The 26,901-nt window shown below is 41.6% G+C and overlaps 1 protein-coding gene across 5 annotated transcripts in view; it reads left to right on the forward strand.

Moving 5' to 3' along the window:
* Positions 1 to 26,901, forward strand: part of BACH2 (BACH transcriptional regulator 2) — a 245,195-nt gene that overhangs the window by 55,254 nt on the left and 163,040 nt on the right. Inside the window, exon 1 of one of the 5 annotated variants that reach the window (XM_077926157.1) lies at positions 11,806 to 12,736. The exons of 1 other annotated variant lie outside the window; for it this stretch is intronic. The gene's annotated coding sequence lies outside the window, so the exon portion shown is untranslated. Of the gene's footprint in view, positions 1 to 11,805; positions 12,737 to 13,231; positions 13,301 to 26,901 lie in introns of those variants that run through there. 3 more of the 5 variants (XM_077926158.1, XM_028722984.2, XM_077926156.1) reach the window with 3 other exon arrangements.

Genomic DNA, 26,901 nt, shown 5'->3' on the forward strand with positions numbered 1-26,901 from the left:
ATACTCACAGGCACACACACACACATGATATGAAACAGATGGCAGAAATAAGGTAGGTGATGATGTGTCACTATAACAATAGGCAGAGCACAATATTCTATAAACATTGCAAACAATCTGCTTCCTCTCATGGAATGCATATGAAAAGCTTTGTTTAAAGAAAGAGTACACTGTACTAACTAACACTTACCAGTGTTGTCATTAAGACTCCAGCTGGTAGAATGCTTGGGTGAAAATGAGCGGCAATGCCTCATGTTCAATCCATTTTGAAGTTAGTTTTCAAGTTAGTATTTGGAAGGAAATGAGGGAAGTCAACAAGCCAGGGGGTGGGAAAGGATAGCAAGAAGTTGCTCATAATTGATTTAGGGTGCTTGGGAACTATTCCTTTCTTTGTGCTGGTGGGGGGGGGGGGGGTGAGATTCAATGGCACACCGCCAGATCCAGGTTGTGCAATTAAAGTGGATCTGGTGCTCTTCCAAAAAGAGAGAGAGAGAGAACATTTCTGACCACAGGAAAATGCGCTGCAAAATGTGGGGTAGCAATTGCTTAATGTGGTGTCTGGGAGCCTCCCCAAAAGCAAATAAATAAGGATGCATACAATCACATTTCTACATGGGTGTCCAGAGGATTTTCTCCAGCGGGCGGAGTGACCAAAGTAAAACACTGAAAGGGAGGAACAAGCTAGTTTCTCAATAAGAAGGATAGTGACTGCATATCTTGCCTCATTTCTCAGGTTCAATAATTCTTATTTTAATGAAAGTTGGGATTCTGGGGATTCTGGTAAATCCAAGGGAGCAAAGCCTCCCCCCTCCCTTGTTCCCCTCCCATATAGCCTCCCCTCAAACCTCGTGCAAACAAATCAGGATGAATGCTCAATAAACAGATGGTACAAAAAAAGGAAATTAATTCCTACAAACTGTAGGCTTGATAAAAAATAATTGGGATCCAAAAATTATTACAAACTAACAAAGACATAAGGCATATAAAAATAAGTTTATGAAATCTAATAACAATTGCAAATGATATATCTCTATTAATATCCAAAGTGAGAGAGTGCAAACATAATCCACATATACTGGTATAATTTTATGAAATGTAATCACTTACAAACAAGCAATGTATATCTATTAATATCCTAAGCAAGAGAATGCAAACACTAACAGTGTGTACTGATGTTTTGTCAGTATTCAATGTTTATGTTTGCAATCTCTTGCTCTGGATATTAATATACATACTGTTTGTTTGCAATTGTTAATAGATTCCACAAAATTATTTTTATATGCCATATGTATTTATGTTCATTTGTAATAATTTTCTATCCTATTTTTTTTATCGTGCTCAATAAACAAATCCTCTCAAAGTGACCTTACACCCAGTAGCGAATGATTTCAAAACTTACTAACCTGCAGCTAAACACCTCACTCAAGGTGGTGTGCTTTCCTTTAGGTTCTCCTGGAGGGAAAGTGCTGAATTTGGGGTTGCTGCTGCCATGAGAGCAAACCTGAATTATATTCCTGACACTGTGCTACCTGGACTCTATTGACAGGGAGTCCAAGAATCTTGCTGACAGCCCCCTGTCTCTCCTGAGTCCTGACCTGTCCAGAAATTTATCATGAACAAAATTTGAACCTTAAACTGTGGCTAGGCTAGAGTAGACTGTTACCTTCCAGATTTGTTAGACTCCATCTCCTTTCAGCCCCACATAGCATGACTAATAGTCAGGGATGCTGGAGGGCCACAGGTTAATTTAAGAGTGTCCCACAGAGTCCACATAATCTCATCCAATAATCAAAATAATAAGAGAGAGGCAAAGCCATCTAGTTTATCTTTCTTTTGCTGCTGAGTACAACAATTATGAGTACAACATAATATGAGTACAACAAATATGAGTACAACATAGATGCGGGTAGCGCTGTGGGTAAAACCTCAGCGCCTAGGATTTGCCAATCGCATGGTCGGTGGTTCGAATCCCCGCGGCGGGGTGAGCTCCCATCGTTCAGTCCCAGCTCCTGCCCACCTAGCAGTTCGAAAGCACCCTTAAGTGCAAGTAGATAAATAGGTACCGCTTTATAGCGGGAAGGTAAACGGTTGGTGCTGGCTCACCTGAGCAGCTTCATCACGCTGGCCACGTGACCCGGAAGTGTCTTTGGACAGCGCTGGCTCCCGGCCTCTAGAGTGAGATGAGCGCACAACCCTAGAGTCTGTCAAGACTGGCCCGTATGGGCAGGGGTACCTTTACCTTTTTACAACAATTACAACAAGTCTGTTTGATTCACTCAGATAGGTGCATCTTCAAGAAAGGTACATGTGCAGCTCTCTTGACTCATTTCTCTTGCTCATTATGCTATAAAACTGAGGAACTTGTCTTTACATGAATGCTTAGCATTAAACTTTCTCTCTTTTTCCTCCAACCCTCTGTTGCTGTCCTAATAATATTTTCACAGGATGCAACAAAAGAAATTATTTCAATAAAGTTTCTTTCTCCCTTCAGGAACATAGGAAACAACTTGTTATGTAGCCTCTTAAAGAGTGACACATCCCTCTGACATCCTCCCAAATTCAGAGCTAATCAAAGGCCCGCATCATTAAGAGTTTTGCTTCTTCTAGTCTTTTATAACTAGCTTAGTTCTTATCAGTTCTGGAAAGGTTGTTAACATCTGGTGCATCACAGAGTGATTCATAGTTTTCATTCAATTACCTCTGTGTTTACTTAGAATAATTTGTGCAATGCTTGCCTTTTTATTATCTCTAACAAGGTTGGCCAAGCTAAACGGTATCTCCTTTCTGGGAAGAGATATCTTGTTACTTCAATTTGGTGCTAAACTTCAGTATGTAATTTCACCTTTGAACATCTTCTATTAGGATACATATTAACAGTCTAGTCCTTTTCCTGACATCAAGGGGCCTGGATTTCCAAAGCTGCAGCAATAGAAGAAGAAGAGCTGCTACTAAACAGCTGGAAATATTTAGTCTCACACCTTCCATTTATTTGTGCTGAACTCAAATGAATGATCTACCTAAAGATGCATTATTCACCAAATGCACAAGAAACTGATGGCCCGTTTTTATACAATAAGCCCACAACTTACATGAGGGTTCAGCTCCCAGGAACTGTGTGCAAACCCTAAAATGCATGAAGCCAGGAAGTCCTGTAAGAAGCCATTAAAAGGCATAAAAAACCTAGCACTTCCAGCCACGGATGGCTGCTTTTTAGCTTCCCACCAGTTGAAGAGGAAGTGACCTTGTATTTGGGGGCCATGCTCTCAGACTGAACCTCTGCTTGCTCTCAAACCACTTTCCCCTTGCAAAAAGTGGTTGAGTTTACAGCTGTGACTCTTCCCACCATGTGTATTTAGATGAGAAGGACATATTTAAATAACTTGAGGAGCAATCCTAATTAACTTGCGGTTTGAAAAGCACTCTCACCCTACCCAACATTAGATATGACCAAGAGATGACCAATAGGTGCTCTCGCTCTCTTTGTAATTTAATGATGCTCTTTGATTATCATAATGAACTGGAAGGCCATCTAAACCCTTCCACCACACACACACAGGAGTACTGCTGGAAACTGAAAAGTGGCCAAGTATCTTCCTTGTGTTAGGGAAATCAGTTCTCAATAGCTGGTCTTCTCAATGGCTAAATTTCTGAAGGGTGGGGGCACACATCTTCCTTCATCCCAGCTAAGGATGATGTGACCTTCTCTAAAGAGTCTCCCATACCAGTCCAAGAACATCTTCTACCCACGTGATGTTATTACCTACTGATGTTATTACAATGGTCATTCTTCTTTTTCCTATGTTTTATAAGGAAGTCTTCTATAACCCTAAATGCATTACTCAAAAGTAAACCACAGGGTTATGAAATCAGTGGCAACCGCTTCCAAGTACTCTTCAGATCCACTGGTCCTAATTCTGTTTGCCTTTAGGTATCATCAGTCCAAAAGCAGCTCCTTCCCCCACCCCTCTCCCAAGTGGTATGGTACAGGCAGCTTTTTAGGTCCAAGCACAGAAAAGTAAAGACAATTAGTCTCTGTTGTCCGGCAGTGGACTTCATTCCATTTAATTTGGAGCTGCAGAGGAATCACCTGATGTCCCATGCACTTTCGTGGTTTGATATATTTATATGGATGATATGGATCCTAGAAAAGGTTCTGAATTACTAGTATTTCCCTGACAAATTAAAGGCAAGATGGGATGGGTAATGTAGGTGAAAGGAGCATGTAGTAACAAAGGCTGCATTGCTGTGCTGCTGCTTTGATGTAGCTCATCTTTGCCCTAAAGGGATTTCTTTCTTTCTTTCCTTTTTTTTTTTTCATCCTATGGTGAGCCAGCAATGAAAACAGTGCTCAGAAATCAAGCCTTTTAGGGAAGGATATCTTGACTTCCATAATATAATGGATGAGTGTGACTGGAGTGCATTTCTATGGTTAGATAGTATCACTTTGAACATTGATCTTTAAAGATTAAATTAAAAGATATTGGCCTTCTTTGACAAAATATTCCATTCAACTATCCTACCTGCCCATGTGCTATGTTGACCGTTTTGGAGGGTATGTTTTCCTTCACAATAAAGTCTTTCTTTTCTTTTCTTTTCTTTTCCTATCAGGCTGAATAGAATGTCAAAACCTAGCTCTGCAAAGAGTGCAGTGGGCCGCTCAGAACTATATTTAGAACAATGCTGCATCAGATTTACACACACATACACACATATACACAGTTGGGAGTGGGATGTACTTTACAGACTTTGGAGGCAAATAGCATTTTGCTGCATAATGATGATATGCTAACTGTTCTTTGTAATCAGGTGTTTTTGTTTTTTTTTAAATGCCACAGAGCAAATACCCAACACACATTTCACATTTTCAACTAAGGATGTTGTGTCCCTTAAAACTGATTTTGCAAAGGAAGGAAGGAAGGAAGACATGCATTTGAAATATTTTGTATTTAATAAGTCCATTACTCAATGGGGCATTGTAATGTAGCAGACAGTCTCTTTGCCTATGTTGACTGTAAAAAGTAAAATTAAGAGACCTTCGGGAAATACAAAATCCAACTTTAAATGTGATGAAAAATTACATCAGAGAAATTGTGGGTTTTTTAGGATTGTTTCCCACATCAAACTTTCCCCCAGTTATATTTTCCCCATCTTATTTGTGGCATTTGCGCCACAAGAAAATTGGTTGGGACTCCAAGAGCTGCTTCACTTTATGCAATGAGTTAGCACTAGCTCAGTAGAATTTTTGGCTTACAAATAAGCCAAATAGTGATGTTGATGACAATGTTGTTGTTGTTGATGATGATGATGATGCAGCTATCCTACAAGCTATATCATATATATATTTCATCCCCTAAATTTCAAAAGTGGTTTATGAAGAGACTGCTGCTGCTGATCCACAGAGGAGAAGGGCATTTCTAGGTTTATAGAAAATGTTTTTCAGATTCTGGTCATTTAATTACAAATTCTGACCCTGCTGGTAGATGCAGTCCACTGCCACCCAGCTTTATACATTTTAGATCTTTATTTGCCTAGATGAGAAAGATTCTAGAGTCTAGACCACTTACTAATAAACAGAAGGAACAGTTTACATATAGGATAAACACATAAGCATAGGGACAGAGGAAGCTGCCTAGTAACAAATCAGAAGGTGGATTCATCTAGCTCAGTGTTGCCTGCTGACTGGCACAGCTCTTCAGAATATCAGACAGGAATCTTTCCCAACTTTAACAGGAGATGCCAAGGTTTAAACCTAGGAATTTTGCATTCAAAGTGTGTGCACTATCACTTAGTTACATGGTAGGAAATAGGTTGTCAATAGAGGCAGCTGACACCTTTAACCCGAACTTCTGCATTTGCAATCTGTTTTGCATGGTAAAGAATTAAAGAACAGAATAAGCAAGCTTCCAATTTATATTCTCTGGTTTAAATTCTTCCTTGCAGACAAATGATTTGCACAGGTTGCAGAGTTGTAAAATGTGCTTTATATGTATTTTAGGAACACTGTAGGGCAGGTATGAGCAGACATCTGGCTTGTCAGATCGACTTCTTTTGCTCTTGGAACCCCAAGAGCTACCAATCAGTGCCAGATGCAAAAGATATATAGTTATAATTAAATAATAGGGTGTTTCTGAGCACATTCTGAGCCTAGGAATTTGTTTACAGAGCCTGAGCTGAGCTGAGCTTGCAGCCCTTCCACTTAATTTCAGCAGCCTTAATTTCTTAATTTCAGCAGCCTAATTCAGATGAAAATATTGTAAGTTGCTTTGTTGTTGCTATTATTAAAGAATTGAGAGCCAGAAATACTTGCTGATCAGCTGCAAATTACCCAGAGATCGTTTAGTAGAGCCAAATCTACCATCTACCCACCCCTGCTGTAGGATACCATGTGTGCTAATTACCATATCAATTAAAATAAGTCAAAAACAAAATTCCATCAAGTTATACCTCTTAAGTGATATGTCAGCTATGCATATGTTATTATTTATGAAACTCATTTCCAATAAATGATTCCGGATAGCACTCATTTACTTTAATGACTATCACACATTTAAAGAAGCTGTATAAGGCTGCAATCCTATACCCACTTAGCTGGTAGGAAGCCCCACTGAACTCAGTGGGACTTATTTCTGAGTAGATATGGCTTGGCTCATGCTATAAGGTAGAGCAGTCCAGCTTTTCATGTCAAGATTATTTTGACATGAAACCTGTGAGCTACAAACTACCTTGTCGCACGGGGATGGGAAATAATGATTCTCCCTCCCCCCAGCCCTCATGATGCCTTCCCAAAACCAGCTAAGCAAGACACTGAGCTTTGAAAAGGAGGCATGAGGCTCTGGCATGATCCTAGAGTCCTCCCACCTGCTTCTCAAAGCTGGAAAAGTGATAACTGGGCTTTGGGAAGGCAATGTGAAGACTGGGGTGGGGCGTCAAATGTTGCCAAGGGCCACCAAAAAGGCATTGAGGGCTGCATGTGGCCCTTGGGCCAAGCATTGGACCACCCTGCTGTAAAATATTAGTAACTACCCAAGTATCAATCACAAAGGGACTTTCCAGACTTTTATTGCCTGTGTGTCTCAGCATTTCAGTACTATTAACTATGGTCATAATCACACCATGCGGTACTTTTAAAGCACTTGGATACAGTTCACAAATGATAACATTTATTTATTTATATATATGAAACAACGTGAAAGTAGTAGTTATACGCAATCAATTTCAATTAATATATTTTATCATATATATATATATATATATATATGCAGGTTTTGGTGTCCTCGGGTGTCTTCCCGTGTAAAAGTTGGGGTGTCTAGGCGACGTTTCGACGAGGTCTCACTCGTCATCTTCAGGCTGGTGCTTTCGGCTTCTTGTTACTGGAACAGAGCAGGATCTCAGTGTTTGAGTTCCTATAAATACTGATGAGGAGGTGTGGTGTCTAGCCTCCAATGTTCTGGGCAGAGAGGAAGTTCCCAGGCTAGTGTGCCTTTTCTTCTTTTGTTCCTTAACCTGCATTCCTTCTTCTTTTGTTCCAAAACCTGCATTCCTGTACCCGTGAAAATCTACGAAAGCATATATATATATATATATATATATATATATATATATTCCTACGATATCAAAACCTCTCATTTTCTGAATAAATAAACAAACAAATAACAAAGACCTGTCTTTTATAAAGTCCTTTCATTTTCATTCAGTTCAAGGTACAATGTTTACTTAAAATCCTTAATTAAAGTTAGGGGAGGTAGGCACCGAGGTAATAGGTTAATTGAAAACTGGATTTTGTTTATTGCTTACTGGAATTGCAGAATGCAAGTTACAGTAAATCCTTATATATTCTTTGGAGGTATGCAGATTTAAGAAACAGTGGGATTTGTATTCTATTAATTAATTCTTTTTTTGTGTGTGATGCCATTTCTTATACTGCAAGCGGCTCAGGTCCTCGAGGATTTTTCCAGCTCTGCAAACCCAAGATTGCCCTTTGGCTTCACTAGTTTGTTGTCTCACAACTTCTTCTGGTTATGCTTAGACAATCATTCTTTCTTCTTTCTCCCTCCTCCACCCATTGTGTTTCTTCTCTCTCTGATCTTGCAAATTCAAGTCCAGCCGTGCTGTGCCTGCTGGATTTCCTCTTTCCACTGACCTACATCATTTCTATTGGCTTTCACTCACTCAGCCTCATTACACCAATCTTCTTCCTCAACCTCATTAGTATTTTCATATCTTTGTGGCTTCACTTTTTATGCCATCTGCTATATCCTGCATGACTCATCACTAGAACAACAAGAATCCCTCCTCATGCTAAAGCAACAGTAAGCTCAGCAAATTGTCTGCTCTCCTGTCAAAGTGTGGGAAGAACAAAGCAGAATACAAAGGTGGTGCTGAATTAAAATCTGAATGGAAACATTTTTTAAAAAGATATAAAATCCCCTGCAGGTGCCTAACACCCGTTCAATTTTGCTTGATGTTAGCAAACTGAAAATTCTTCCTTTTTAGATGTCTTGGTTTGAAGCTGTTACAGTCCTAAATCTGAACAAATCTGAAATCTTTTCTAGCACATTTTTACCGGTACACACCCCTGTAAACATTATTCAGTCTTAAAATCCATCTGAAAATGGTAAGAAGAAAAGGCAGTTGTGAGGGTTTCCGAAACAATTTCTTGAAACTGAGTGAATGGTCATTAAAATGGCAAATGCAATGCAATGTGGGCAAGTGTAAAGTGATGCACATCGGAGCCAAAAATCCTAATTTCACATAAACACTAATAGGGACTGAACAGGCAGGGACTGACCAGGAAAAAGGTCATGAATTGTGATGAATAGATCAATGAAAATCAGCTATGAGTAAAGCAAATTTTATACTAGGGATAATTAGGGAAGGGACTTAAAATAAAACTGCCAATATCTTTATGCCATTATTCAAATCTATTGTGCAACCATGTTTGGAATACAGTGTTTGGTTCTGGCTGCTGCACCTCATAAAGGGTATTGTATGGTTGAAATAGGTTCAGTATTAAGCAACCAAATGATCAAGGGGCTGGAGTGACTATCCTATTAAAAAGGGTTCCAACATTTGCAGCTTTTTAGTTGGGAGTACAAGGGAAGGGGAAACATGATAGAGCTGTGTAAAATTATGCATAGTTTGGAGAAAGTGGATAGATAAAGGAATTTAATAAAGAGAGTTTTCTTCATCTCTTAGAATATTAGAATCTGGGGTCACCTAACGAAGCTGAATATTTGAAGATTCAGGACAGGTAAAGTACTTCTTCATACTGCACATTGGGAAACTGTAAAACTCACTGGCTCTTGGATCACTTTATAAGGCTAGACTTTGGTGCACTTGATGGACTTGGAGCCAGATCTAGCAGGTTCTTCTGTTTTTATCCTCAGAAATATGAAGCATGGTCCAAATTAAGTTATGGACATGTAGGTCTGATTAACTTTGATAGGTGAGATAATGCATTTGGGAATGTTTGATTTATGAAATAAACATTTAAATACAACCCACAGGGGGGAAAAATGTCAAAACAACAAGGCTGCTCCCTGTTCCATCAGTTACTCAGGGTTCAAATTCGTTTTCCTGGCTCAATGCTGCTTTTTAATGTGTGCATTATGAGGTTGTTTTCTGCTTGCTATCAATAAATCCCACATCCACTCTCCATTAAGAGGTGTTGGAGAGTTACTTTCCTGCATTTCACAGTATGTTGCGATAATGAGCACAATTAGTGATGGCTATTTTCATTTCATATATTTATTGCTTTGTTTGGCTAGGGTGAGATTCATATGCCAATATTGCAATATCTTGAAAGAAAGTTCAAGGAACATTAAAGAGATAAGTGAGAAATCAACAGATCAATGAATCAAGCATGAATGAGTGCTCTCTCTCATTGAATCACAGAGGGATAGTGTAATTAGTGTGTAGCAGCAAATACAATATTGCAACATTGTAAAGACTAAGAGGGATAATGTGCTTAAATGTATATAGATTAGGGTTCATCAAACACATGGAGTATTATCCTCAAGTTGGCAGACAGATATATGCATGTATCTCTTATATATATGTATGGTGTACACACAAACACATACAGATATACATACACCTAGAGATGAAATGAAAAAGAGAAAAGAAAAGGTGTAGGTCATGAAATGTAGGAAGTCCACTGGCCAATACAGTGGTACCTTGGGTTACATATGCTTCAGGTTACATACGCTTCAGGTTACAGACTCCGCTAACCCAGAAGTAGTACCTCGGGTTAAGAACTTTGCTTCAGGTTGAGAACAGAAATCGTGCTCCAGCGGCGCGGCAGCAGCAGAAGGCCCCATTAGCTAAAGTGGTGCTTCAGGTAAAGAACAGTTTCAGGTTAAGGACGGACCTCTAGAACGAATTAAGTATTTAACCCGAGATACCACTATATGTGTTTGTTACCTTTCTATGTAAAGCTTACACAAATACAGCATAAGAAACGACCTATTCAAGACAGCGGCAATTGGTGCTGCTATCTGGGTAGCAAACTATGGTCAGCTAATTTAACAGCTGCAGGGAGGCATTCCTTCTGCGGTGCATGGGTCACTTCTGATCTTACATGCTTTTGAACTTTGAATAGTAATAGCCTTTTGGTCTTATTCTTTTCATTCCTCCCTCCCTTATTCTACTTGTAAGCTGCCCGGAGGACTTTGCATTATGGTGCTGGGTTGTAGAGGCTGCCCTGGGGTGCCTTTGTGTCATACCTGGAAAACTTTGGCAAAAGCCCTTGCAATTATGGCAAAATGTGGAAAAGGAGGATGTCATTACACAGTGCAGGATGTAAAATACCTGGGCTTTTTGTTTTGTTTTGTTTTGTTTTTTTAAAAGGAGGGAAAGTTGAGGTATAAAGCCAGGACAATGGAAAGGCTTGCAAAAATAAAATCAAGCCAATACTAAGTTAAACAATTTACTGCCCCAGTGACCACCATGTAAGGTGTGGGGGCTGTAGTTGTTAGAACCTGGATCTCTCTCTCTGATGCCACCACAGCTCCAGAGGCAGCAGATGTATGTTCCTCCTGTTATCAATGCAGTATATTATTTATACCAATTTACTTGTTTATTTTATTTTTTATTAAGTTTATATACTTCCCTTCATCCCAAGATCACAGGGTGGTTTACAATATAAAAGCTATTTAATGTTACACACACACAAATACACACACACACACACACACACACACAGAGAGAGAGAGAGAGAGCTCTTTTTACAATGCAGCTTTAAAAAAATTAAAACACCTATCGATTTATCGCCCATTGATGCTTGTGTTGTCTTGGCCCATACTCTAAGCCCATTTATTATTCCACGAAAGCACTTCGTTTAGCACATATTGGTGATTACCACTTTATTATGTTAGGGCTTCGCGCTTGCCACGCTTTTATTAAACACGTTTCAGTTTATGATGGAGAAGGAGGTGGTATTCAGAATTCGCCTAATGCATCTCTCAGGAAGCAAGTCCTCGCCAGTCGTTCAGCACAGAAACAATGACCTCATGCCCCTTTCGGCTACACACACACAGCGGCTGTGGCTGCTTTATTGTCCCGCTGGGGCTGCGTTACAAACGAGTTCCCCTTCCCTTGCTCTTCCACAAACGCAGAAGTGAGGAAGGAGAGGGAGGGAGGGAAAGGAGGACTACAATTCCCAGTGTGCCTTTCGATAGCTGCGCGAACAGAGAAGGAGGAGGGAGAGAAAAGTTAGGAGCGAAGGAGCAGCGCTTGGAATCACTGAGGCCGCTGTGCGCATGCGGGCAGGAGCCCTGGGAGAGAATGCCAGCGCAGGAGCTCCTATTCGCAGAGCGGGTTTACGCCCGGTTGTGCGCGTGCGGGCCCGCGCCGCCTTAGGAGCGTGCGCTACGCGATTTGCGCGGCGTTATTGTGAATGGCGGGGGGGAAGGCGGGGTGGATTCTATGCCTTGTATGCATGCATGCATGTATGTGAGTGTGTGTGGTAGTTGGTAGTGGCGGCGGCGGCGGCGGTGGGAGGAGGATGATGTCAGCCTGCGAATGTCAACAATGTAGCGATTGAGGGGAGTAGGCGGCGTTCCATTGGGAAGAGCGCGAGCCACCGGGAGAGTCAGTGGAACCAACAGGACGGGGGCAGCAGCCGCAGCCGCAGCAGCAACAATACGACGCCGCCGGGCTGCGAAGAAGCGCGGAGCTGCCGCCGCCTCCGCCGCCGCCTTCGCCTTGTGCACAGAAGCCCCCGAGCGCTGCAGCGGCAGAGCAAGCCCTGCGTGGCTCCCCCCTGCCACCTCTCTCTCTCTGCCTCCCCCCACATCCCTTTTCGCCGTTGCAGCCTCTTCTTCCTCCACCACCACCACCCTCTTCCACTTCCCCGCCCCCTCCCTTTTATATGTCTATATCCATTTCTGTCCCCCCCTCCTTTTATGTCTATGTATATGCATGCCTATATGCGCGTGTACATAGGCATATCTAAAACTCCTCCTGTGCAAGTCTTCGCTTCGCGAGGCAGCTGGCTGTTGTTGTTTCCATTTCATTTTATTTTTTGATCGGAGAGCAAGTCGGTATGTGACCGGCGCCTTCTTTGAGGCGCACATTTTTCTACAGACCACCTCAGCGGCCACCGCGAGAGCCCTCAGCGAGATCCAGTTTGTTTTGCTTTTTTAAAAAGACATATATAGATAGATATATTTCGCCCGCTTCCCGACGTTGGCAGGGAAAGGACCGGTCGCTTGTCGAAAGTTGCGTGGATGAGAAGGTGAGTCTCGTTCTCTCTCTCTTTCTTCTCGGGATGGGAGGAGGGCGAAGTTTGGCGCCGCGGGTTATCTGGGGGGGGGAAAGGGCTGCTTTCCTCGCGGCGGCGGGGAGAATGTGCCTGCGCTTTATTTCTCTGCCTTTGCGCCTTTGTATTCTGGCGGGAGACCAGCCTCGTTGATCCGGAGGCTTCAGAAAGTCGAGACGTTGCAGCGCGGGAAGTGTACCCGAAGCGAAGCCAGACCTGTTGTGAGGAGGCGGACGGCCGTGTGTTGCGCTCCGAGAAGATCTGTTTTGTGTGTGTGTGAATGTAAATTGTGACCGGCACTGCTTTGGCTCTGTTGGGAGTCCCGCGCAAGGGTGGCTTTTATAGGTGGCTGGGGAGGAGCGAAGCGGAGGGAGGGGTATGTGTGTGGCGTGGAGAGGGTTAGGCCTGCCTTATACAGTGGGCATTTTTTAATTTCATTAAAGCTTCCGTCCCAGCGCGCCAGGGGAAAAGTGGTGACTGCCCTGTGCATGCCCGGGGATGGGTGTTTTGAGCAAGCCGCAGGAGGAGGAGCTCAGGATAGTAAGTCGGAAAGCGGGGAAGGGGAGGGGTGGAGTGGAGAGAGAGCGACTCTTGTTTTTCATGCGAGCAGCTGTCAGATTGCGAGGCCTTTTTAACAAGCTGGGAAAGAGGGAAGGGGGAGTTGGCAGGCAAATATTCCCTGGCCTTGCACATCTACTTTTATGAATTCTCCCCTTCCCCCAAATGTGTCTCCGGTGCATTCCAGTTTTCCTGTGTTGCAACAGCGACTTGATGGTTCTCAACTGGGGTTGGGAAAAGCTTGTGCAGAACCTGGGAATGCATTGAGACAAGTTGTAAGAAAGGAAGAGGTTGTGTTGTTGCTGCTGCTGCTGGTGGTTGCTTCAGGTGGTGCTGAATAGTGAGCGGGCAGAGAGGAGATGGGTTTCTTTTTGTGAGCTTGTTTTGTTTGTTCAATCTGGGTGGCTAAATGCTTCCTGCCAGATCCTTATTAAAGCCATCCAGCATGGGCAAGGCATGCAAAGCTGCTCGCATTATACCCGCTGCTTCTGCCCTCATCCTCCCATTGGGGCTTCCTATTCATAAGTCAATACGGATTGGGGATGTCAATCTGGTCAGCACCTCAAATCCTTTCTTGCCTCCCCTTCTCCCTCCCTTTCCTTCTTTGGAGCATAATAGGAATAACTTTGTGGTGCATTGCAATGAAATGAACACTTTGGGAGTCAATACTACATTGCAAGTTCCTGTGTATTCAAAGGCAGTGTCTAGTATTATTCTGTTGATTGCTTTGAAGAGAATTTTATGTTCTGTTTCCTCCCAGAGAGAAATCTAGACTAGCATGCATTTGTGAAAGTACTTGGGTCACTGTGTGTAAATGTGCATACTTAGGACATCAAAAATGATTGCTTCATTTATAGCGTCAGGCTGCCAAATCATTTAATTACTGGAAGTGCCTTGTGGCAAGCAAAACTCTCCTTTAAATTATTTGTGACAAACGTTCATTATTGTAACACAAAAGATTGTGCCATAGTTTTTTTAAAGAGTGGTTTCTATATCAATTTAATCTGTTGAGTTGCACAGCAAAGGATAATTACTTCCCAACAAAATATCTCACTTGCCTAGTGGGTTCCCAAAATAAGATAATGCCAAATGAAAGACCACATTTTTCATCTCTCTCTCTCTACTCTGTATAAAGTTGGAGAGAGATGTTAACGCCGATAATTATTTTCCCAGATCATTAAAATGTAACATACAGACCAGGCCTCTTAACTGTAAAGGCTTTGGCTGTCATGAAGTAAGCTAAGTGTGAAATCATGCCTCTCCTTTTGTGGAACAGGCTATTTTTGTAAATCACCAGGCGTCTTTTTTAAAACGCTTATTGTGAGATCATTGGGCTTTTCATTACTGAGGCACTGGCAGATTTTGAGTAAACTTTTTTTTCTATTTTAGATTATCAGGATGTGGAAGTGACACCTTCTTACATGGAGGGGCCATAGTTTAGTGACAGAGAACATCTTTATGTGCAAATAGTCGCTAGTTGAATTTTTTGCCATCTCTAGTTAAAAGGAAAATAGGTGACATGACAGACCCATCTCTGTTTGAGATCCTGGAGAACTTACCAGTCAGAGAAGGCAATGCCTGGGACAGATTGGCACATGACTTAATGAAAGCAGAGGCAAATTTCAAACCAGGAATTTCTTATTTGTGGCTCAGCCACTCAATCACTATGCTATACTACATATATACAACACACATAATATGTTGTGCTAGGTACACACGTGTCCTCTATTTGGTACAATTTCTCCCTAGAATTACATAGGAAAATGCTCGTATTTAGGGATTAGGACCATTACAGACCGATCCATTGTATATTCACTAAAAACAAGTCCAGTGCTGATCAGTGCACTTACTCCCTGGTAGGTGTGAACAGAAGTGCAGTCTTGGCCTACATTCAAAAGCACATAGAGTAAAATTTTCATTGGTCTCAATGGGGCTTTCTTCTGAATAAGCACGAACAGGATTAGGCAGCACACGACTATGTATTGTCCCTATTAAAATCATATTTTCTTAGAATAAAATGCTAATAAATGTTATCCTTTGGCAGTAGAAATAATTTAGCACTCTTTTAATATGACTTCCTATGCTAGGTTGGACTATTTGCCAATCTGTGTCTTTCACTATGCCAGTTCATAGCGTTATGAGCGTGAGTCGGCTGGGTATTGGGCTCACATGAACCCTTCTCCCCTGTCTTCCTTTGATCTAGCTGCAAAAAGGCAATTGGAAGCTTCAACTTCCACTTCCACATTTTAAACTAACCAGAGTTAGTTACATATGGATTTAGGGGGATTTTGGTTTGAGTAAACTGTTTTTTTCAAATAAGCCATGATCATGCTATTGAGTATTATCCTGGCTTGTTCTAAAACCATAGCGTAAAAGTAAATACAAATTAATTTAATAAAAAGTGGTTCTAATCCTCTCCCTATATCCATACCATGGAGCGAGAACATGTGAGCCGAAGTGTGATAAGTGTTAAAGCAGGCATAGGCAAACTCGGCCCTTATCTGAAGGGACTACAACTCCCATCATCCCTAGCTAACAGGACCAATGGTTAGGGATGATAGGAATTGTAGTCCCAAAACATCTGGAGGGCCGAGTTTGCCTATGCCTGTGTTAAAGTCATATTTTAGTATTGCACCACAACCCCAGCAAATATAGGCATGACTTGACCTACAGCAGGGATGGGGAACTGGGTCTGACTGGTGTTTCAGATCAGTATTTCTCCCATCCCACTCCATGGTCAGGTGGGCAGGGCCACAATGATGTTAGATAAGCCCTCCATCTTTTTGTCCTCATGGTTTGAAATCAAATATTGCAGTCAAAGACTCAACCTGTAAAGCACGAATGATCAGCTGATGTTGGATGCTGTGAAGATCCCCGAGTCAGCTGATTGTCACATCTTGCTACACACTTGTGCACAGCACTTTGCACAGGCCTTTGTAGGCACTTTGTAGGCACGCCAAACACTACACCACTTCAGCTGAGCCAGGTCTCTCATATGGTGTTGGGCATGGAGCAGATGAGCATGATGTGATCAAAATGGCCTCATGAGCCAAATGGGGAAGCGTGATTAGGCCCACAAGATGAAGGTTCTCCATGCCTTACCTTTATACAGTATTGTGCTTTATAAATTGCTAAGCCTGCTTCACTCATTAAGATTCACTCGTGTCTTTTTTTATTTATTGAGTAACAATTGTTATTACCTATTTGAAGCTTATGTAAGTTCAACACACATCAAATATACCCCCCCCCCAAAAAAAAATTTAATAGAGATGTACCTTAGATGTTTATGTCAGCATTGTAGCTTTTTGGATATGGCAATGAATAGATTTTAAGGAAACATAGCTAATAAAACAAAATGCTAATACATTTTAGCCTGTAAACAGTAAATAATACTCCAATTATTTTTTTAATGAATGTCAGAATTGTAAGACGGTGCCAGTTCTGCCCTGTTGTAGAATACTTCCTCACACTTCAGCCCAAATTGAGATATGTCGTTGAAAATATTGGATGCTTGACATCGAATTCTTAGTGTAAAAGGGATGGCATTTTGTTTTGTGTTTCTTTTTCAACTCCCTGCTTTACAAGCGTGGGAATAAGAGTAGGGATTGTACGTTGGTATTCCCAGTTCTGCAGATAACTTGTTCTGTGACATGCTTCATTTTCTCAAGCTGTACAGGTAATGCCTACAGCGATGTTATAAAGATGATTGATGTTTTCAAGAGAGTTAAGAGATCTCTTGATGAGCAAATACTGTAGAGGTTCAAGCAATAGCTGAGGTAAACTCCAGACCTAATTAACTTCTGGAAGGTATGCATTCATATGCAATTGTAGGCAGGAGAGACAGGTTGAGGTGTGGAGGGATGACTACACACTGCTTCTTAACTTGCCACTAGAGAGCCTTGTGGGAAACTTGCAGTGCAGTCCTGTGTATGTTCACTCAGAAGTGAAGTTCAATAAAGCTGTGAATAAAATTGCAGCCTTAATCACAAAACCCAAAGGTCTGGGTTTATCCAGACAAAGAAATGCACATGTGACCTTTTGTGAACAACCTCTGTGTGAAAACAGAGCAGGTAGTGCTTTTTCACCCAAAGACAAATCACAGGGGATATTCTTATAGTGGTGGCCCATGTATAAAAATGCAGCATATGCACATTCAGAAATGGATACGGTCTGGGGTAAAATTGTTGCATACTTCAGCTGGGAGCTTAAGAACTACCGTATGTTTTGCTCTATAAGACTCACTTTTTCCCTCCTCAAAAGTAAGGGGAAATGTGTGTGCGTCTTATGGAGCGAATGCAGGCTGCGCAGCTATCCCAGAAGCCAGAACAGCAAGAGGGATTGCTGCTTTCGCTGCGCAGCGATCCCTCTTGCTGTCCTGGCTTCTGAGATTCAGAATGTTTTTTTTTCTTGTTTTCCTCCTCCAAAAACTAGGTGCGTCTTGTGGTCAGGTGCGTCTTATAGAGCGAAAAATACGGTATACAACTATTTCCACACGCTCAATGAACCTTTGGCTTGGTATTTTTGAATGGCAGCCCTCCCCCATCTAGGGTGGCAAACTGATTTTGAAATGTAGTTGATTTTCAAAAGCAGCTAAAGTGATAATGGCAGTTGGGAAGGGAGGGGGGTTTGCTGTCTAAAGAACACTATTCAAAAGTTTGGCTCTGCATGCACACATGTCGTTAAACATATTTAAAGTAGATCTTTGATCCCAGCCTTGATATAGAAGAAACTTTTTTGGATGATATTTTTGGTTTTGACATTCTCAGTTATGCAGCAGAGTTCATTATATGAAACTTCCCCTTCTTGGAGCTTCTGCAATAATTATGAGTTAAGTCAAATTTCTTCGGAGTTCAGACTTGGCTTCTGATTTGTTCAGCCTTCCTATCATTGGTTCTTGCCACAGCTACTGCCAGCCCCTTCTCTTTCTTATAAAGTAGAACAGCTGCTGCTGTAGCTTTCATTTGATACCTGCATTCTGGGTGCCAAGACTCTAGGAAATATTGTCTTCAGTGTCTTTCATAAAGACCCTGGAAGATACCTTGAAAAATACAATTCCTAGCCATTTTGCTGCCTAAAATACTGTTGCTGTATGAGTGCCTAACCACAGTACCGGTTACTCTTATCTGGAAGCAATGGGAATAATGAAAAGCTTTGAGGAAAGCAGCAAGCCTTGGGCATTGTCATATTCCCAGTGACATATTTGAGAGCATAGCCCAACATGGAATTTGGAAAGGGTCCAAATTTGAAAGAGTTAATTTGGGCCCTATTCCAAGCCAAGATAAATTAGCTTAGTTTAGGTGATCGCATTCCGGATTGGGTCTATTGCTAGTGGCTTGGTTTGCAGGTCACATCACTGTGGTTTAATGTGAACAAGCACTACTCCCCGCCACACTGACAAAACAGCTAGCACCATTCATGGTTTGTTTCCTCCAAACAAACCAGAAGTGGTAGCAAATGTTTATGCTTGGCTTACTATTTGTGGTTTGTTTGGAGGAAACAAACCATGAATCTAGGTTCAGACAACATGATAAGCCAGGCTCTTGCTTGCTTTGTCTGTTCCATGACAGTAGCAGGAATCAGGGAGGAACACTGCAAACTTTTCAGCCATGTTAGTTCTCATAATACCATAGTTTGTTTAAAACAATGGTTTATTATGACATTTGAACTGGGCCAGTGACAGAGACCCTTCAGTGCTCATATTTACATGAACATGGTCATGTCCCTGTCTTTGTCTTGGGGATATTCATCTTTTGTTTGCCATCAAGCCTTGGTATTCAGAGGTAATAATAGTCTATAAAAAATAATGTAGCTTACTAGCTAGAGGCAGTATTTGATAAAAGTATGTTCAGATACATAATATGAGAAGGAACTTTGCAGATACTTGGCGCTGTAATAGGAAATTTGCTGAGCATGATAGCTTTCATATGATAGCAAACTATAGTGTGTATCATTCCTTCATATACATTCCTGCAATAGATATTGAACGAAGTAGAGCTACTTTTTATGGGTTGTTTGGTATATGTTTAGCAGTTTGAAAGCACGTCAAGTGTAAATAGATAAATAGGTACCGCGCCGGCGGAAAGGTAAGCGGCGTTTCCGTGCGCTGCTCTGGTTTGCCAGAAGCGGCTTAGGCATGCTGGCCACATGACCTGGTCAGTTCCCTCAGCCAGTAAAGTGAGATGAGCACCGCAACCCCAGAGTCGTCCACTACTGGACCTAATGGTTAGGGGTCCCTTTACCTTTATCTTTGGTATATGGATATATGATATAATCTGGCAATCTACATGGGAAGTAGTTTTTGTGTGTGTGCAGATTTTTGGTATGGTGTAACCTTAAGTGAATTACCACTTGTATATGTATGTGAATTGTTATTGTAGGTTCCTAAGTTATTCTGTATTGTGATTCTATTAAAGGTTGATAATAAAGGATATTAATGGTTGAGCCTCCAGAAAGGGAGGATATGAACTCGAATAAATGAATGTGTATGTTCTTGAATAGCAGTAGTGAAGCGTTGCTATGCTTTAGGTTTACCTGTAAGTATTTAATAATGTCTTCCACTAGGATATAGCTAACAGTTTTATTGTTTCACTTCTAAAATCCAATTCTGTATACCCTCTGAAACACTGAAAGGGAATGTTTCAGCTTGTGTAAAGTGATTTAGTAATACTGCCTCATACCAATTCAATATTTGATGATAATGTCTTGGCATGCAGAATTTATATATCTGGTTCCGTCTTTTATGTGACCCCATATGATGCATCTTCTGATTAACGTAGCCTTTCATCAGCTATAGCTGTACCAATTTTGTTGAATGCCCTGTGGTGTTAGGGAGTAAATATAATATGTTACACTGTTAATTTGGCACAGATGTTTTAAAATAATTGAACTTCCTATGTTAGCAATATAGACAGACCATGCTTCCATTAGTGGATTTCAAAGAACATAATGGTTTATCCTGGAATACTTCAAGTGCCCATTTTTCCTTTCTGAAATCTGCATACGGTTTGCTACAACTGTGCTAATAATGCCTACTCAGCTCTTGCAAAACTTGGTCACTGTTTCTTCTGTTCTGAGCAGAACAAAATAAAATAAAATAAAAAGAATCTTATGGCAGCTGCATAAATTAAGTATTCATTTTGAAGCTTGCCTCAAGAAAATGTAAAATGTATGAGCATAGCCAGCTGAGTTGCAGCATGCTCGTTTTGCTTTCTAGTCAGACTGAAGCATCTTTGTAGTGTGTTGAAAAGCGTCATACTTAGCCTGCCACTGCTGGAGTTGAAATGATAATTTTAGAGCAAGCGAGCAGAGGAATGCATATAAATTTTTGTGTGATCAATAATGAGCTCAAATTGAAGCTACTGGCTTAGTACAACAATTACCAGCATTGACAGAAGAGCTATTCAATGAACAATGCATGCAAATCAAAAGGCAAAAGGGGTAGCATTTTAAAAAAACAACACAGAAACTAACCAATTTGGTGATATGTTATGTGAGTGACATATAATGTTTGTAATCTTCTATGGAAGGTTGAAAAATGGGTACTCTTCACTTGCTCATTGAGACTTTGGGTGGTCCAGTTTTCATACTTGGGTATGCTGCTATTTTCCTGCTATAGAAAATGAATTTAAGACAATGCTTTTTATGCATACAATGATACCCTATGCATGCTTTCCTGGAAGTAATTCCCTGTGCATTTAGTAGTGCACTTAGGATCACAGCATTTGTCATCCTAAAAGAATAATGAATTGGTATAGTAATTTCCTACTTGGCCCTAAACCTGAAGCCTCTACAATTTTTGTGCATGTGGATAATACTGTTTCTGCATTCAAATCACTTATCCTAACATATTCAGATTGAAATTAATTCAGAATACTCTGAAATCACCGTGTCCTGAACCCCTGGCGTACCTGGCAGCAAGTTCTCCCTGGGGTATACAGTCCCCAAAAGTGCAGTTCCATAGAACTCCTGAAACATCCAAGCCAAGGTCCATCCACATGGAAAGTTGAGCAGACACAGCACCTCAGCTCTGCTTCCCTTTTATACCTTGTGTGTTGATTGCAACTTCTGGGCTTGACGAAGCATGTGACCCTCACCTAAGCCTACTCTATCTGAGGAATCTCCCAGGGCTAGTGAGCTGGGCTATGCTCACTTGCCTGTCTCTGCCTCCTGGAGTGCACCTCCTACTGCTCCCTACGCCTCAGAGCTGACTGTGTTTGTGGAGACGGGGACCCCTTTGGCTCTGGTGAAGGATCCTGTTCCTCTGGTTTCGGGGCAGCGACCCCCATCCTCTCGCCACCCCATGAGTACATTCTATGTGTTCCACTCTGGGTTCCTGTAGCACATTCACATAGTGGACAAAAAGTAAAAGAATGGCTGTTGCACATTATGGAGTATAGCGGTAGTGCAGGAAATATACTGTATCTGCTAATTTCTTTACTAGAGCTGCCCACATGTATTGTGAAGCTAAACTGTGGCTTAACACAGGGGTGGGGAGCCTGTTAGGCAAGATCTTTACTTCTCCTCTCTCCATGGACCAACTCTCATCTATTCATCTCCCCACTTGTTGAAGTTGACCGGCTTAGATGGGGGAAGGGGTCTGCTTGACCAGTGCACTCCCTGCAGGAAATGTGCTGGGGAAGCCTCATGCAGCAGTTGAACCTGGGCCATCAGCTGACATCACCCAGCAATTTCATCTGATGGACGGTGGCCATGGTTTGGTATAAATGACTTTGAAGGCTAAATTGAACCTCCTGGTGGGTCAGGATTGGCCTGTGGACTAGCAGTTCCTCTCCCCTGGCTTAGAGCAAACAAGTAAGCATGCTCATGCCTGGCTGCTTTCCTTCTCTGTTCCTGCTGCTTTGGTTTGGAGTGAGATCTGTTTGGTTTAGAATGAGACGAACTACGGGTTCAGATGTAATGCTTAAGCCAAACCAAGGTTTAGCTCCTGGTAGCTGGTGGCTGCAGGAATGGCTGCCGTGATTTTCTCCCTTGGACTGGTATGTTTGTTCATTCATGCTAAGCCAAATTTTAGTTCAGAGTTATGTGTGAACCAGGCCAATGTATGAAGAGGACTGAAAAGGTTAATAGATTGCTATAATCCTGTTGTTTGCAGGTCTACAATTTTAAGCCTGAGTGAAGTAGCAGCAATATGTGCATATTGTGTTCATCATATTACTGAATAATTGCAAGTGTTTCCCCTGCCTCTCAAAAACCAATCCAAGGCCTGTGAATTGGGTCTTCGAGGTCAAAAGGCATTATCTTCTAGTATGACTAAATGCCAGCATTTTTCTTTCTAGAAATAAACCTTTATTCTCCAGCTTATGAAGTCATTTCTTAACTAGAGTATTTGATACTGTGAGTGTTCCAAGTTCAACAAAAGACTCCCAACTTTAAAAAAGGAAGTGCATTTTACAGCCTGTGCAGTAAGTTGTGCTCTGTGACAACAATTTCAGTTTTGAAAATAGAGAAGTGGCTCAAGTCCTTTGTTTGAATAAATAAGAAAGCTAAAACTAGTTGACTCTTGAAACTCAAATGCAGCTGCTAATTATAACTCACATTAAAATATTTTGAAAAAGAAAATATATGCAAGGTTTGAATAAGGAGAATAGAACTATAAGCTGAAGGTTGTTCTGAATGCTAGTGTGTGTGTGTGTGTGTGTGTGTGTGTGTGTGTGTGCGCGCGCGCACACGTGCGTCTGCACTTACTGAGTGGGAAGGGTTTTGCGTGTGTGTGCATTTAGCGTATTTGAGCCATTAAAAAATGTCAGCAGTTTCCTACAGGCAGCTCTTGCTGACTCACATGTCTGCCTGCAGCACAAGCTACCTTTAATTTAAGCTGTGCACAATAGGAGAGCACAGACTCAAAGAATGTGAGAGAGGTGTTTTGTTGCTCAAAGGCTATTTTTAAGTTCCCTTTGCTGCGGCAGTTTCCTTCCTCATTAACACAATACAACTTTCTTCTTCTTCATTTTAACATCTTCAGATTGCTCTTTAGATGCACATTTCAAGCAAAGATGCCCACGTTTGCTGCACCCCTGCTGATGTGGGGTGGCTCCTACTGATGTTTTGTAGAATATGTTTGTCTGTCATGGGGGCTGCTCTACACATTGCATGACAGCACACCTAGGTTAAACGTTGAAAGCATATTTGACATGGAGAGTCATTTAATCCTTTACCTGATTACAGCAGCCATGTTTCAAAACGTATTTATCTCACTTACGCTTTTCAATTTTAGATACATATGTGCCTGTACACCCCCCAAGAAAACCTCCAAACCACACAGTGATCACAGGTAGTGCGTTTCCATGAGGGTCTTGGTGGCTTTTATGCCTATTGGATAATTGCAGATCGTTACTGCTCTTTTCTCCTTTCCCCCTTTTCATTTATTTCCTCCCCTGTTTTCTTTCTTGCCAAATGAATTCCTCATTAGTTACAACAGTGAATCTTGATTGCATAGGTATCTGAGTACACACCTGCACAGCAGTTTTTCATGCTGCCAGAACAACTAGAGAATTCCTGAACAGGCTTTTCTTGCAGCATTCCTCTGTGTAGCACTGTGCCTTCTGGCCAGTGATTCCCACAATGGAGGGCCGTTCGTTTTATGAATGGATAGGTGAGTGCATGTGGCCTGCCGGAATTCAGTGCACTGAAAAGTTCATATCTGGTCCCCTGTGATCTTAGGCAGGCATAATTTCACCATAGGATGGTGACCAGCATGATGCTAGTTCTAACTGTCAGGAGTAGATTAAATCCCAAAGTCTCATTATGCTCCTGTGGATTCAGCTTGTTTCATCTTTCCCAAATGGTTCTATCTGTTGACATAAAAGCCGCCCTTCCTTCATAACAGAACGAATAGTTGGTACATACTTTGAGTTCTGGCTGCACAGGTTCTACATCTTGGTTGGCACATGGTCTCCTGTCTGAAACGCTCTTACCCGGCATATTTTTTTGCTTTAAAAACTGGTTGCACTGGAGGCATGCAGAAGTATGAACCCATGGGATCTGTTCCATGCATGAGCATGATTGGTGTACTAATATCTGCATGGTGTCAATGGTTTGTGGTGAAAGCCAGGGTGCCTTTGCCACACCATTACACAAAGTGTAAGCTGCTCTGTTATACTGGTATTCCATTACACTGGTATTTGCTCACCAGGGGAGTTGGTGGCGCTGTGGTCTAAACCACTGAGCCTGCTTGCTTATCAGAAGGTCAGCGGTTCGAATCCACAAAACGGGGTGAGCTCCTGTTGCTCTGTTCCATCTTCTGCCAACCTAGCAGTTTGAAAGCACACACCAGTGCAAGTAGATAAATAGGTACCGCTGCGGCAGGAAGGTAAATGGTGTTTCCATGCGCTCTGGTTTTCGTCATGGTGTTCCGTTGCATCAGAAGCAGTTTAGTCATGCTGGCCACATGACCCAGAAAGCTGTCTGCGGACAAATGCCAGCTCCCTCGGCCTGAAAACGAGATGAGTGCCGCAACCTCATAGTCTCCTTTGACTGGACTTAACTATCCAGGGGTCCTTTCCCATTTATTGCCTCACCAAGGTCTGCAAATAGCATTTAATATTATAATTCTGAAGGTTAACTAATTGTTTAATTGTTCTGCCTTTACAAGAGTGTGTTGCTTATGATGTTGCAGGCCAACTGCTAGATTTTAGGAGTGATGCCACTTCTTTTCTAGATAGCAAACTAGAGGCTAGGACTGTGTTGTTTTTTTACTACCTGCAATATTGCAATGAAGTTGGCAGCACCTAGGAGTAAGAGCTTTCACACTTATGGCACACAGGCTGCCAACTGGGATATGACATATAAAATCACAATGAGGCAGATAACATTAAAGCAGGCTTCACCAACCTGGCGCCCTCATATGTTTTGGTCTATGGCTTCCATCCAGCCCAGCCAGCTTGTCTTTTGCTAAAGTGCAAAACATCTGTAGGGCCTCATGTTGCAAAGGCTCACTAAATAATGGAATCTCTCTCAAAATTTTGAAAACACGTTTGTTTGTTTGTTTGTTTGTTTGTTTTTAAAGAATAAAAATGGTTGGGAAACCTTTTGTTATACCTTGATTAAAACTTAATAGGGTTGCCTCTTACCGGATAAACACTGCTTATTGGGCTATACACAAAGCAAAACCAGTTGACCTGAAGAAGCAAGCATTAAGAACCAAAGCGAATTCCCTTGTTTTTAAGCAACTCTTGTTAGGTCTCTGTAATCCATTTGACTAATGATTAAGAATTTGGGGGGGGGGGGGGATTATTTATTTATTTTTTTAAAAAACCCTGAGTGCTGTGGAAGAAGTGAAATAAATGGGTGTTCTTTGTATCCTCCAGTACATAATGACTCATTGGTTTCAGGAGGTTTTCTACTTCTAATAATAAATCTGTACAAAAGTCTTCTTAAAAAATCTGTGGTGCAAGTTCCTACTCATAGTGAAAGGTTGGAAAACTTTACATGAAGAAGCACTCTTTTTTTCTTTTAAGTCAATCAGTTATTATTTCTTTGGTTAGTTGAACAGTTACCTTGCGTGGTATGATTGCTATATCTGTTCCTTAAAAAACAAAGAGAAGGCTCCTACTCTCCCCTGGGTGCTAGCTGCATGGTTAAGAAATATGCATAGGAATGGAAAATATATAGATTCCACTGACTTGGCAAAGCATAAGATGGAATATCCTCCTTGATCCTGTAGTCCTGTTTCCAAGACAGGCAGAGAGGGAGTCACATCTAAGTTTCCCAGGTTGGCCTGTTAAGCCTCTGCTTCTTTGTGACACCATCTGCACAACTGCTGCTGCAGTTTCTTTCACTTCTTTGGGTATTCAGGGTATTTGGCTACCGAGTTCTCCTTCTTAAATTACTTAATAATACTTTTATGGATGTGTAATCCTATAGGCAAAGTGGCTTCTGAAACTAGGGAGTTGGAGGTCAGGAATTCCTCACTAGTGAATTGGAGGTTACTGGAAGCAGAAGTTGGACACAGGACAGATTATTTCATTTATTTATATACCACCTCTTCTTTCAACAATCTCAAGGTGGTGTACATGGTTCTTCCCTCCCTATTTCATCCTCCCCTGTGAGATAGGTAAGACTGAGAAACACCCTTTATGGTTTGTCAGCTTCATACCTGAGTAGGGATTCAAACCCTAGTCTCCCAAACACTAACCATTACACCGCAGTGGCTTCCAGTGTTCTGTCTAAGTCAGGTAGTGGTCTGTTCCTTCCTATAAATTAATTGACATCCTGCTATGGAACTCTTAATCACTTGTGGGGGTTTTTTGGTTCTATGATGTGTGCTTTACTCAATTATTTCAGTTTTGGGAACTATTGAAGGGGGAAACAGGCAATAGCTGGAGCAGGTATCAATCATGTAGTTAAAGTTAGATTTTAAAGCACAATATACAGGGTGAGTCCTTTAAAAGAGGCCCCGGGGATACAGAGTACACATGTTCCACGGGGCCTCTTTTAAAAGACTCACCCTGTAGTAAGCTATATGATGCCCCAAATTCTGTAGATTGGAGGGTTGGGAGGTACATTGCCACCCTGACCTTTTAAACGATTTGCTTGGAAGTAATTGATTTTGAGAAAACATAGTT

This window comes from Podarcis muralis, chromosome 3 (assembly GCF_964188315.1).
Source record: "Podarcis muralis chromosome 3, rPodMur119.hap1.1, whole genome shotgun sequence".
Lineage (NCBI taxonomy): Eukaryota > Metazoa > Chordata > Lepidosauria > Squamata > Lacertidae > Podarcis > Podarcis muralis.